Source organism: Silene latifolia, chromosome 6 (genome assembly GCF_048544455.1).
Source record: "Silene latifolia isolate original U9 population chromosome 6, ASM4854445v1, whole genome shotgun sequence".
Classification (NCBI taxonomy): Eukaryota; Viridiplantae; Streptophyta; class Magnoliopsida; order Caryophyllales; family Caryophyllaceae; genus Silene; species Silene latifolia.
Window position 1 is genome coordinate 65947650 of NC_133531.1, and position 13839 is coordinate 65961488.

Genomic DNA, 13839 nt, shown 5'->3' on the forward strand with positions numbered 1-13839 from the left:
AGGGAGAACACGTTCCGATCTCGGTCAAGCTGGACTTTGCCGTCACCAACAATGTCGCTGAATATGAAGCATGTCTAATCGGCCTATAAGCAGCCATCACACTTGGCATCAAGAGGCTAAGGGTCCACGGCGATTCCTCACTCATCATCAATCAGGTGTCCGGATCATGGAAAATCCGATCTGACAGCTTCGCTCCCTACCAAGCGAAGATCAGTCAAGAGGCCGAATTCTTCGACCAAGTCGACTACTTCCATCTGCCACGAGAGGAAAATCATTTTGTCGATGCCCTGGCAAAACTTGTCGCGCTCGTCAACATACCTGACAATATGACATCAATGCCCCTATGTGTCGAGAGAAGGAGCGAGCCAGCTCACGTTTGTGCCATTATCAACGACGAGGAAAGCCATGATGAACCTTGGTACCAAGCCATCCTCAATTATAAAACCAAAAACGAATTCCCTCCCAACTCTGATCAAAGAGGACAAAGAGCCATCCGTTTACTTGCATCAAAATTCGTGATAAACCAAAATCAACTCTACAAAAGAACACCCCAAGGAATTCTTCTCCTTTGCATCGACCATCACAAAGCCAAAAAAGTCATGGGAGAGGTTCACGACGGAGAATGTGGCCCTCACATGAGTGCAATGATGCTTACATGGAAAATCACATGGCTAGGTTACTACTGGAACACCATGGAAGCCGATTGCCGTAACTACGTCAAACATTGCCACAATTTCCAAATCTTCGCCAACATACAACACATACCACCGTCCCTTTTATACACAATGACATTACCCTGGCCTTTCTCAACCTGGGGCATTGACATCATCGAGAAAGTCAACCCGATAGGCACCAAGGGGCATTACTTCGTCCTCGTCGCCATCGACTACTTCACCAAGTGGATGGAAGCACAGTCATATGCAGTCTTGACCGCCAAACAAGTGGCCAAGTTCATTCAAAACAACATCATCTGCCGATATGAGGTACCCCATGAAATCATTAGTGATCAAGGCTCTCACTTCCGGGCGGAAACTCAAGCTTTGCTGGACAAGTACAAGATCAAGCGACATCGATCATCCCCCTACCGTCCCCAAACCAACGAAGCGGTGGAGGCAGCGAACAAAACTCTTGTCACCATTATCAAGAAAATGCAAGACAACTACCGCGATTGTCCGAGCAAACTCCCATTCGCACTCTGGGGATACTGAACCTCCATTCGAACACCGACAGGCGCCACACCCTTCTACCTAGCATACGGTATGGAGGCGGTTCAACCGGTAGAGTTAGCGGTCCCTTCTCTACGCATCCTACTGGAGAGTCAAGTCCCTGAGGCTGAATGGACCCGTCGAAGGTACGAACAACTCACTCTTCTAGATGAACGGCGACTCAACGCCTTCACAACGTCCAGCTATACCAACGACGTATACAACGGGCATTCAACAAGAAGGTCAAACCCATAAACATCCAGGAGGGCGACTTAGTCCTCAAGTCAGTTCGAGCACCATTACCCGTCGTTCCGAGGGGAAAATTCAAACCCAACTGGGCCGGACCATACCTGGTCAAGAAGATACTTTCGGGGGGCGCAGTGAGACTAAGTGACCTAGATGGGGAGGACTTTACAAACCCGACCAACCTAGACCAACTCAAGAAGTACTACCCTTTAACCATAACAACCAACGACCTAGCCTAGTTTTACAACTAGCAACGACCTCAACCCTTTTGAAGTCAAGTTCCTCAACGTGTTCTGATTTTAAATTGCATGTTTTATCGAGTCTAAACTGCGGCACCTTGCCCGTTTCGAATGTCCTTTGATCTGTCAAAGGCAACGTCCATTTGCACTAAAACAAAACAACCCCCTGAACTACGAGCATGGTTTGATTTCACCTCTTCAGGTGGATACGTAGGCAGTCCCTCTTATGCATGAGCGATACAACCACAAAACCCAATCAAATTCACAAAACGTTTTGAACTACGATCATGGTTTGATTTCACCTCTTTAGGTGAATACGTAGGCAGTCCTTTCTTACACAAGAAGGATACAACCATTCCCACAATCAAAAAGCAACCATCCCCATACAAAAATTCCCACGTACAAAAACATCCCAAAAAAAAGGGAGAAGGGAAAACCATTCCCTTTTTCCACAAAAATACAAAATGAGCCTTTCTTCCTTTCCACAAAATACCACTTTTCCAAGTGCAAATATTTAGGACGATTCAAATCGAATTGCCTTTACCAAATGGATGGAAGAAACAAGCGTTCATAATTTTCGACACAAGCAATCCTCTTATTTAATTAATAATGGGAGGGATTACAATTTCAACAACAAATAAAGCTCGACGAGTCTACAACTTGTCAAAACTAAGGTGTCGACTAAAACACCTCACATAATAAAACTAGCACAACACACACAATAACTAGCTAGTATAACGTAATAAAAACTCACAACAATAATACAACATAATAATAAAGTGGGTAATGGAGGTCTTCACTCTTCCATTCTACCCTTGCCTTTTCCTTAGGGGTACATCTTCCCCTTGTTCTTCTTGTTGGCCCGCCTAGCACGGATTTCCTCCTCGGAACGAATCCTCAACGGATCTAAGACGGCGACGGCCTCCGGTCTAGCACAAGACCCCATGTTCGACCCAAGATGAGTCAATGCACGGCCCACCATATTCTTGGGACCGGAACTCCTCCTCTTCGGTGGTCTCATCACATCGGGGGTAGCTTCATCAACATACTCCTCGAAGAAGGCCCGATTGGCCTTGCCAACCTCTCGATACTTCAAGTCGACAACCTCGTCCTTACAAAATTTGGATCTCTCTTCCAAGGACAGAGCATGTGACCACTTGACATAAGCGGGAGTCACCCATGTCGTGGCAACGGGGTTTGTCACCTCCCAAAGCGGCCGAGTGGCCCACCATCTTTCGAAGAACTCCACAAGCTCGGAATTCCGGAATACATTCTCTTGGATAAGAGTATCTTGAGCGGGCACCTTTTGTTGACGCCCCATTTGCCTCATGAGCCTTTCGGGATATATGAAGGAAGCAACCTTCAAATCCACCACCATCAAAGAACGAGGACTAGCATCCAAAGCGGGCAACCCCATGAAGGACCTCAAGTGCCACTACGGCACCACCCAACGGATATGAGGACCGCCCTCCTCCGCCAATCTTGCGGCCCAATAGGCCTCGGTGGAAGCGAAACTATCCGGGTAAAACTTCTTCCTCATGGTAAAGTGACGGAAGGAGTAAGAAGAAGAATCAACCGGAGGCTCTACATACCTTAGCCTCTCCAATAGCCACACTTAGAGGATCCTTGGGGATCCGAAAGAGGGAGCTTCTCCACAAGAGCCTTCCTTGTCCGAAGCTTGGATAATCTCTCCAAGCACCAACCATGATGGATCTCTACCATGCTACATTTGCTCAATCACATGGATAAGGGTCATGCTACCATGGCATCTTGGCCCCTCCTTCTTCAAGACATCAACAAAGAGGTACACATGGACAGGACAAAAGGCAAGAGCCCTTCTCCTAGCCACCTCCGAGACATTAGCATCTAATCTGTTTGAAAAGATGTTGATAAGAGCCAACATATCCACGCCATGTGGAGCAAGAAGAAAGTTGATTTGGCTTGTTGATAAGCCCAACATAGAACGGAATTTCTCCTTGTAGCACAACCGAGTCGGAGGAAGCACCGGAACACAACCCGGCCACTCACCAATGGCTCCAACTTCTTCGGCATGAGGACAAAGCTCACCTTTCGGGAAAACGAAAACATGGTGTTTCGAATCCCAAAACCGAGAACATGCTTCAAGAAATGAAGGTTGCACCTTGACTTGACGAAGCACCAACAATTGACCAACTCCCATGCAAGCGAGTTGATACTTTTCGGGAGGCGACAAATCCCGGCACCATTGTCGCAATGCGTTCTCAAAAGCATCCATGAAATATTTTTGTGGAAGAAGAAGAGGTTTTGTAGAGATGTTTTTGTGTTTTGGATGATGAAACAATGAAGCGCAAACGTCCCTATTTACACAAAATGACCAGCGTATTTTTCAGAAAAAGGGGAGAGTCGGCTTCCATCGCCAGGCTGCTCGCGCCTCTTGGAGGCTTCTCCAGGATTCCCCCTGTTGACTTGTCTCTTTCAACATGTGTTTTCTCCTGAAACCTCAAACCTCCCGCTGGGAAGCTCGCGCCTCTTCGGGATGATTCATTATATTTTGTGTTTCCTCACACTCACATTTCCTTGTTTTCGCGTTTTACGAAATCCGACACGGTTTCCATGACGCAGCTTTAAACATACGGATTTTTCTTTCTTTTTTTTTAAGGGGGGAAGAGCTAGTCGCCCCGATCCACGATGGATCGTTTCCATGTCAGCCGAAATTCCGAAAATTTTTCGGTATTTCGCAATTTTCCATCAAAAATCAAGATCGAAGATTGATAACACGACATCAATTTTCCTCAAAAATTCAAGCACTCACAAATTAGAGTCTTGACCTCAAAAATCAAAAATCAAATATACTCGCAAAAATCCTTTTCAAAAATTCTTTCCTGACGGTTTAAGTTTGAATTTTTCGAGTCAATTTCAATAATTTTGACGCAATTTAATTCACGACACGAGTTAATTGCTCAAATTCTCAAGTCAATTCCTTTTGAATTCCGAACGTGACGATTTGTCACGGAATTTTCGAAATTTCAATTTTAACTTCAAGTCCTCTTGGTTAATTTTGGTTTTCAATCAAATGCTTTTACGTGTTTACATGTATGCGTATGTGCTATCTGTTGCTTGTTTTCTACACTAACGATGCAGGAACAAGTGCAAAGCAAAAGGAGAATCAATAGCCGACAGCGCTCCTCCGAAACACAAAAAAGCCAAAAATCACAAAATAAACCACAATCCAAAAACACATATATACAAACCGCCTCACGCAAAATACATCGACACGCGTTTGACACGGGCTACTTACCGTACAAATAGGGTTCAGTACAGACATCTATCATACAGACACAGGCCTAAAACAACCGTCTATCATACAGACACTAGCCTAACACAACGAACTGGGGGCTATCTGCCACCTACCGGACTAAGCGCTCTCTATCCTCTCAAACAAAAAAGAAAGGGAGCAACACAAGAAACAAAGGAGCAACAACGGAAGCAGAGGTGATTACCATTATGGTAATACCCCGTTCCTGCTCCACGACAAAAATGAAGACAGTGTCTTGCAAACTTCGGATGATGAGAAGGCCAAGAACCATGATGCAATGCACCACTCCGGTGTTGACCCCCAATCATCAGCCGTCCTGTCTATGAGCCACAACGAAAAGGACCTTAGCCACGTCAGCTGCCTCTCCTCCTCTACGGAAGCATCCTCCACCACCGCCTCAACTCCGGCAGCCTCTACAGTCGTCACTCCCCCTCTAGGATCGACTTCCTCCTCCATGGCCTCAACAACAGACCCCATAGGTCCCAAATGATACCCTGTCATCAAAACAACAAACAAAAAACGTCAGCCGAAATTTCGGCATTACGACGGCATGAAATGGATAAATCCAAACAAAAACAACAACAACCTGCAATGCAAAACAAGGGCAATCCCGCCCAAAATCCAACCAAACAAAACCATTCACAACAAACAAACAAAAACGACTCGTCCATCTTTTCAAGCAAAAAACGAGTCAAAACCACAAAAACGGCATTTCAAGACCCCTACAGGGCCCGCCAAAAACCCAAAATAAATTTTGACACAATGGGGTATTTTTCTACGGCTCAAAAAGGCAATTCATACGCTAATTTGAGCCCAAATCGGTCAAAAATTCAAAAACGACCGCAAAAAGGCAAATGTGATTTTATCACGCCTCAAGGTGACCTAAATTACCAATGAGGTCCATTTCAAGGCAAACTGACTCAATTCAAGCCCAAACAGACGCTTATTTTGTCAGACATAAGACCATCATAAAAAGCAAAAGTCCAATTTTGCCCACGATACCCAACGAAGGTCCATAAATGGCGAATACGGGTTTTCCCAACTACAATGCAACCTAGTGGGACCCATTATCCAAGCAAATAAACTCGGCATTGCGAAGTGAGATGGTGTCTCACCTTACTCGCGTTTTTCGAGCGTAGGGAGCGGAAACGGGGACCAAAATGCAAACTAAAAGCACCCCTATACTCCTAAACAGGTTTCTAACCTAATGCAAGCATCAATTTCACTCGAAATGGGCTCAATCAAAAACATCTAATTCGATTTTTTTTAGGGTAAAATTCGCCCTAATTCAATCAAGCTAAAGATCAACAAATTTAAATGGATTCAAGAGGAAATACTTACCTTGAGATGACATTGTTGATTATGGCACGAGTGCAAGCTAGCAAAGGTCCTTCAATGGCGATTTTTCCGGGTTTTTGGGTCGAAAGGAAGAAGACGAGATGATGAATGGTAGGCAGCCTCAACTCGCGTCTTTTACAGAAAAAAAGGGAAGCCCCTTTGGTTCGCCAGATGGCTCGCGCCTCAATCAGGCGTCCCCTTACTCTTTCAGCGAATTTGGGATTTGGCCCAATTTCCACATAACAAATTCGGATTTTCATTGACGATATTGAAAATCGTCATTTCCTCAAAGACAAAAATAATGAAAATTTAAAATTCGCTATTTTCAAAAATTTCAAGCAAACGGCGATCAAAACCGCCAACTTCAAAAATGATAGTGAAATCAAATTCACTATTTTCCTTCAAAAAAAAATTCAAAAATAATAGCGAAAATTCAAAAACCGCTATTTCTTCAAATTTTAAGCGACAACAGTTAAAACCGTCATGCTCAAAATAATAGTTGGAAATTGAATTCCACTATTCTCACCACGCATGTCAACGACGGCACATAAACCGTCACTTCAATTAATAGTAAATATTCCAAATTCACTATTTCCATCAAATGTCAACGACGACACATAAACCGTCACTTCAATCAATAGTGAATATTTCCAAATTCATTATTTCCATCAAATGTCAACGGCGGCACATAAACCATCATTCCAATCAAATAGTGAAGATTCTGAATTCACTATTTCTTTCCAATGACAACGACGGCACATAAACCGTCACTTCAATTAATAGTGAAAATTCCAAGTTCATTATTCCAGTAGGGGGCTTCCTCACGGAACCCGCTCATTCCAAAAACAGTAATAGTGGTATCAAAATCACTATTTCCACGGCGGCATCATGAGTTCGTTACTTTCAAGACAAGCCCTTTTGACGCGGCTATTCTCATTCAAGTTCAACGGCGGCGTCATGAGTTCGCTACTTTCAGGACAAGCCCATTTGACGCGGCTATTCCCTTGATTCATTAATCGACTGTACCATTGGCTGGTGAGCCTTTGTCCGTAACCTTTCGAGGACAGATCCCAAAGATGCCTCGGGTACATTTCCTTGTCATGGCTGGCGAGCCTTTGTCCGCAACCTTTCAAGGACAGATCCCGAAGATGCCTCAGGTACATTTCCTTACCATTGGCTGGCGAGCCTTTGTTCGCAACCTTTCAAGGGCAGATCCCGAAGATGCCTCGGGTACATTTCCGTACCACAGCTGGCGAGCCTTTGCCCGCAAACATGCGAAGACATATCCGAAGATGCCTCAGGTATGACTCCTTCTTATGGCTGGCGAGCCTTTGTACGTATTCTAATGGACTTTAAACGACCCGCACAGATAGTCGACAGACCCTAAACTGTTCCCGACGGCAGGACCTTGACTCGTACCCTCGAGTCGCCTTGGCGTCGCCCTTCCCGACGGCAAGTCCTTCGCCCGAATCCTTTCGAGCCGCCTCGACGTCGCTTGGGTCTCCAGGTTGTCATCTTCGATTGACCTGGGGACTCTACTTTGACTTTCGCCCTGTCCAACCCTCAGTCAAAGTGGGGGCTCTGTAGATACCCGGTATCTGCCGAGACTCCAATAAACACCCGATGATTATCAGACTACAACATGTTTTGGAATCGCGGCGTTTGATCGACAGTTTGTGTACAACTTTACGTCGGAAAACTTAAAACGATTTCGAAAATAAAACATCTCAAAACATTTCAAAAATACCTGGAGTGTTTAATGCACGACGACGGGATCGCAATGACACTAACTAGAGTCAAAACCGACACCGGACCAAAAACCAACTCAAAAATTCAAATCCCGACTCCAACAACGAGTCAAACCGAGTCAACCACCAAAAACAAAACATTTCAAACCTTCTACCTTGAGTTTTCCTGGATTCATGTTGGTCAAGTACCAAACATATGACTACAAAACCTAGGATAGAACAAATCATGATTGCGTTTGTTGTGAAAGTGACAACACAACTCGAAGAACCGCGACGTGGCTCGCGCCTCTTTGAGCAGCCCAAGTGGCCACGTCGCTCAAAACTCACACAACCACTCATTTCCCTATAAATAACCCTCAAATGCCACCCATTTGAGACTTACACGAGTGTCCGCCCCCTCTTTTCTCCCTTAAAATTCTCGACTCAACTTCTTAAGTCATAACCCGACGCGTATTTAGGACCAACCGATTGTAAACATGAGCCTTACACATTGTTTGGTACCGTCATCGTGCATTAAATCACTTGACCGACCATTTCGACCACTACACCATCACTAACATTAAAACACTCTTTTTACTTACCAAAACGGTTTTAAACCGAGTTTTTTCCGATCAAACGAGTTGTTACACTTACGTCGGTCACTCGCCATAACCAAAAATGTAAGTATGAGAGTGTAAATATCCTCTTTTATTATGTTTTCATTTATTTCATGACTACAACATGCTAAAACATGCATAACATGAACCAAAACATGGAATAAACGAGCCAAAACTGATTTTTGGTCTGAGGCAGAAGCCCCTTAGGTCGCCAACTTGCCCGCGCCTAAATGGGGTGTTCAAACCAGAGATCAACCGTGTTTGTTCTCATCATTTCCTTTTAATCCATCTTCATATTTGTAATCGGTTTTCACCATTTCAAGTATTTTCGAACCCTTTTTATTTTATTTCACTTGTTTTAACCATAAAACATTTTTCACCCTTGGTTCCTCATACCATGACGGTTAAGTCCGTGTTTCGGTGATAATATTTGGTTAATGACATTTAAAAGGTATTTTAAAACCTTTATTTCATTTCTTTACATTTTCCAAACAAACATATTAGTCACCAACACAAAGTCATCCTTGGTTCTACATACCATGCCGGATTTTAACCCGGGTACGATGATGAGTATCGACTAATTACATTCAAATGGACTTAAAACAATTAGTCCATAATCACTTTCAAAACTATTCGTGTCAAGTTTGTCAAATCGAACCCGACACCGAATATTATCAAAATAATGATGATTATTCGAGTCTAGTTCTTCAAATCAACAAATGCGGTCTAAACGACCCCTTCAAATCAAACCGGGTCCAAATACCCATTTTAACACGTTTTATAACGTTTTCTAAAAGGTCAGAACACGGCACATAAACCGTGGGCTAACCCGTGCCTAAACAGGCTCTCCATTCCTCACTTTCAAAACCAGAGGGAGACCCCTTGTATCACCGGCTGGCTCGCGCCTCATATAGCCGTCAGGTATAGGGCCTGCTTGTAACACCCGCAGATTTTCCATTTTTGACATTTTAAATTTATTAAACTGTTCAATTACTTTATTTCATATTTTTGGAATTATTCAATTTAATTAATTTTATGTCAAACAAGATTTTTATAAACGTATTATATAAAAGCTCGTTTATATAAAAATACGTACGATTAAATTATATCTTTGAGTCATAATTTATATAAGAATAAATGTATACGTATTTTTGGTCGGATAATAATAATAACGGTAATAATAATAATTTCTTTCTTAAACTCCGTCTAGCTATAGACCGTCACATTTCACTTTGTACATGCTCTAATCCGGACCAATCAGAATTCGACAACACGTCACACCCACCTAACATCCCACACTCTACTTGTAAAATATCTCCTTATTATACATTTATATATTATTATTATTACTATTATTATTATTATATATTATCACTAATATTATGTGTGGTTGAGATACCAAGCACCGTCCCCACCTTACTTCTTTCCTCTTCTCCTTTTCTTCTTCACTGCGCAAACAAACAAACAACAACAACAACAACAACAACAACAACAACAACAACAACAACAACAACAACAACAACAACAACGAAAGCAGCAGCAGCAACATGCCTTTCCATCGACCTTCAACCTCCGTTTTCTCCTCCATTTCTCAACCAAACTTCACCATTTTTATACCATTGGCTTCCTCTCTTCTTCCTCCTCATTTCTAGGTAAGAAAGTCTTAACTTTGTTAAACTTTCGAAATGGGCAACTTAGGATAACTCGGTCATGGTGGCTCATATTACTCGTTTTTCATCCCTTTCTAGTTGAGGACCTCGAATACTGAAGTAAAGCTCGTGCCTTAGACGTTTTCACCCGAGAATTCGAGAGTTAAGGTAACGGTGATAGGTTACTCGACAATCGTCGAAATTTCCGTCTTATGTGTCCTTTTAAATGTTCTTGTTTATTAAAGTTTAAACCTTTATATTGTTTGGCGTTTGTATGATGTTTCTCGTCCTGAATGGTGTCTTAACCGGGTAAGGTTTCGGCTTATTTGTGTTCTGTTTTCGTCTTAAAATGGTTCGAATTCGGGACGACCTTAGGTGTGGGACAGGGCGCACTTGTGCCGTCATTGAGGTAGAAGTTAAGGCGGGGTGAATGGTGGTCGGGTAAGGGCTTCTCGTGGCCACTTCGGGCTGTTTGAGTGGTATATGGGAGGTCGTAATGGCCTGGTGCGGGTCAGTAAAACGGAGTACTTTTGGGTAGAAATTGGGTCACTTGTACATATGGGATTATCGTCTTAATTTATGTTTCATTCATACATATAAAATCCGTCTTAAACTTGTCCCGTTTTGGTGGAGGTTGCTCGGTTTGGTGGTTGTTTGGGTGGTCCTTGGGGCTGCCTTGTTTAAATATTTATAGGAGCTGTGTTGGAGTTGGAGTGAGCGTGACCACGGCCTGGTTGTTCGGGTTGTGCTGAGCGGATATGGGGGGCTGGTTGTGAGGCCGGGTATGACGGTTGGTTGGACCGTGTTTTGGGTCTTGAGTCGTAGTATTAGTTTGCCCATGGCGCAAATTCGGTCATTGAAATTATTTGAATTTCCGTCTCATTCTTATACAAATACATGTACATTCGCTTATTGGGTTGTTTGAATGGGTTGTTGTCGTTGGGTTGTTGGCCTAGCGGCCGGGGTGTGATGCTTTAGTGTGGCCTTTTGACAGTGGCCTGGCTATAGCTTAGCAATGCTTATTTGTGCCCGGGCAGCGATGGCCTGGCTATAGGTTAGCGATGCTTTGGCCGTGGCCTAGGCAGTGGCCTAGCTAGTTACGGGTTGAGGTCGCGTGTGGTTTGTTGTGAGGTCGAGTTGAGGTTGCCATAATAGCTTGTGAGTCATGGTTATAAATTGGTTTGACGCTAATTTGGTTTATTTAAAATAAATATGATTAAATAACCGTCTCACATGTTAAATAACGTAATTAGTTAATATCGTTCAGTTACTTAATTGTTCTGTTGGGCTTGTCATAGGATTTATTTATTGGGCTTATCCTAGTCCATCCATTGGATTTCACATGATTTAATTATTGGGCTCATAAATGAGTCACTTGAGCTTTGTCACATTTTATTCCGTAAACTTTCATATAACGCAATTTATTCATTATCATTTATTATATTTCATTTAACCGGCATGTTAGATTATAAAGTGGAATGTTTAGTAATACAATACAAGTATGAGATATTTATTATAAGTACTTGTAAGAGTCGTACTCTTGATAATGCCTTGTATTGTTCTGTTGTGAGAGTCTTGGTCCTATCGGGTACTAGGGGTGAGCTATAAGCCCTCTAGTTGCGATATGATCGTCGGGATTGATGTTCCCATCCGTACTCATGGTGAGATGCAAGCCATAAGTATGAATGTGACATTAATGGTCCCGTGTCATATGATGTTTGCATGATCTTTCTTACTCTTATTGTGACTCAAGTGTGACGTTTTACATGGTGTGACTACTTGACATTCCTTGTTTACCCCTTTCGGACCTTTGGTTATGAGTGTGTGCCATGTTTCCGGATTAGGTTATCTTTCCTCTTTCGGACCTTTGGTTACGGGTGTGTGCCATGTTTCCGAATTAGGATGTCCTTCCGCCTTTCTTCAGACCTTTGGTTACGAGTGTGTGTCATGTCTCCGATTAGAGGTTACTCGACCTTTGGTTACGAGTTTGTGCCATGTTTCGAGTCTTGGATGCGATTGGTATATCGTTTGTCGAATCGGTTGACGTCCATCTCGAGAGTCTGGATCCAGGTTTAGACTAGGACCGTATTATGATCGTCGTCCTACCAAGAGGTTGGAGTCTAGATGGTTTGTCTTTTGAGTTCATACTAAGTATATGTCTTACACTTGTGGAGTCGTGTCAATATGAATTGGTTGACTTGATTATTCTATTTCCTTGATTGCATATTTATTCTCATATACCTTGCCTATTCTACTAAGAAAGTATTATGCCTGTTTCACCATGATTGTTCATTATGTCTCCTTATTCTTCATTGTTCACATATGTTGCATGATTAATATGTTTGATTAAGTGTTGTTTGTTACCTGCTTTTCGACATATTGTGGCTGGGCGAACCTTGAGTTACTCCCCACTGACTGTGGCGTTCATGTTTACATGAATGACAGGTGGTGAAGATGCTTACGTGGGGAAGACGTGTGGGCTAGCGATAACTAAACCTTCGGACCTTAGTTTCTAGTTTAGAAACCCTTTATTTGTTTATTCGTGGGATATCTTTTCCCCGCTTTCTAGACTTGGGTTGTAATAACCTAAATCTGTCTATCATAGTATTTGTTTCACTTCGTTTTTGGCACCCGCTTTTTAATCTTTAACTTGTAATCTAAAAGTTTTTAAAATCTCCTAAATTTCCGCATTAATTTATTTGTTTTATTTTCCGCGTTATCGCGGGGTGTCACACTGCTCCTTTCCAGCATTGGTCTAGGACGATCCCGACTCCGGTTAACCCGGATATAGGACGGATCAGATGACTATTTGATTATTCAAAAATCATATTTACAAAATGCCTTACTAAGACAAATGGATCATGTTATGCACCATAAACCTAATACGGTAAATGGATGTTTAATTTCCGTCTTGCATGCAAATCAATCATTAATCCAACTCGACATCTTATACTTGATACTTGGATTAAATCAACCGACTTAGAAAGCTCTCACATGTTAGGTTTAAATTATTGGATGTGCATTCATGCATTTAAACCGTTTTATCAATTTTTGCATTCAACCAACCAAGATCGATCAGTAGAGGCCGCTAACGCGGGCGGGATTGGGTGTCTGATTAAAGAGCTTCCCAATACGTACCTTCACCTCTTACTCAGAAACTTTGGATAGTGGACGACCTTATCCAGGGCGTACGAGAGTCATTCTAGAGATAGGATGCTAAAGAGGGACGATTTCCTTATCTTTAGTACCTATGTCAAACGCTGCTTTGTGCTTCGATTTGACCGAGGTATAAAGTGGATTTCGAACGGGTTCCAGGCATCCCACAAATGCTTGCTGGCGACTCCGAACATCTCTAATCGTTTCGAGACCCTTACCGAGACGAAACCGACCGATCTAAAACGATCCGAACGAAAGCATTTTTACGCCGCCGAGCGTGGCTTTCAAAAAGACCATTGTATGTCCACAGATCGAAGTGGGCTTGCAGGTGGCCCATGTCCACAGATTGATTTACGTCGCAAATACA